Source organism: Callorhinus ursinus, unplaced genomic scaffold, assembly GCF_003265705.2.
Source record: "Callorhinus ursinus isolate GAN/ISIS: 27379988/994484 unplaced genomic scaffold, GSC_fseal_2.0 scaffold898, whole genome shotgun sequence".
NCBI classification, from domain to species: Eukaryota; Metazoa; Chordata; class Mammalia; order Carnivora; family Otariidae; genus Callorhinus; species Callorhinus ursinus.
Genome location: NW_027397953.1, coordinates 1 through 1,570, shown reverse-complemented (window position 1 = coordinate 1,570; position 1,570 = coordinate 1).

Sequence of the window (1,570 nt, the reverse complement as noted above, 5' to 3'; positions counted from 1 at the left end):
CAGCATGGCCACGTGCACCTGCAGCCACAGTCAGCTGGGGACTCGGGGGAGGGAGCAGCACGGTGGATTCCATGGAGGTAGGGTTAGTGAGGTGTGGGGACTAACCCTTGAGGAGAACATGGGATGGATTGTGATGATGATAATGATGACCCATGATTTTTAGTAAGTGAGGAAGAACAGGGAGTATAAGGAAGTGAAGAAAGCATCAGGGTAAAGGACAGAGAAAACGGCATTTCTTCTATGTCATGAATATCTTCCCACCCACCTTCACTTTGGACTGGAAGTCCACCTTCCCACCCTGCCTCCTACCTTGCCATCTTGATACTAAAGCAGAAGTGGAAATCAGTTGTGATCGTAGCCAAACTATTAGAATGACAGAGGAGAGCAGGGCTCCCTCACCTTCTCAGGTAGATTTGAGTCTCTTCTCCTACCTCCTCGTTGAGGTGGGTTCCCCAGGTCTTGTAGCTCCACACGTTCTCCATCACGACTCCACTTCTCTCTTGACACACCATCCACCGCACTTGTTGAATTGCTACAAGTATTCATGGGCGGCCCTCACCTTCTATTGCCAGCTAGTGACCTGAACTATTGTTATATACGCATAATTCTGAATATATGACACAGTTTTTGAAAAGGAGGGAATCAATTCTCTAAAAGTTATGAAATCAAATGACTGCACCCACCTCATCACCCAGTGTGGACTCCATATGTCATGATTACTTCTCCTTTCTCCCTCGCCCGCAGAGACCTTGCTGGTGAGCTGTCCTGGATAATCTCACTCCCGACCAGCTTTTATTCATTCTGTCTTCCTGCTCTCCCTGGGTGGCATTTCCTCCAGACTTTCCCTGTTGTCCCTCATGCCCGACCTGCTCTCCAGCCAACTCCCTGGCCTCCCTTTCTCATGGTTGCATTTCACAGACTGGTACCTTCCACCCACAGGTTCTGCCCTCCTGTGACCTTGCCCGTCATCATCCACTATGTCTCCATCCAGGATACTCCTACACCTAGATTCTTTCCAGCGTCACACCGTACATTCCCACTTCCAGGAGCCTCATCCACTGCATATAGGGAACAGACATGCAGAGGATTCTCACTCAGCAAATTTGTAAAAGAGGAAAGAAATGGGAGGGGGTACCAGATATTTCTTCTGAGCATCTATTCAAATGAATTGGGTAGACCTATTACAGATTTTGAAAGATGCCCTCGTTATTTTCTTGGTAAATGTAGAACAATAACATTATGATATCATTTACTCACAGTTGTAGAAAGATGATATTTAAGAACGAGGGGAAAGCCTGAAAGATAACCATATGAAGCTGTTTACAAGAGTTATCTGTAAAGGCAGCTGGATGGAATTAGCAAGAAAAATAACTTTAAACTCTGCTTATACACCACACATAGTGTTTGGATGTACTGCTTTGTGTCATATTATGTTTATTTTTTATGTACCATTCATGTGTGCAACTAAAAACTGGATTTACTTTCTTCACAGAGTGCCCAACATAGGGAACCCAAGGCCCAGGTTGGTTCAAGTGACTATACCACTGGAATTCAAAAACTAAATATTAAA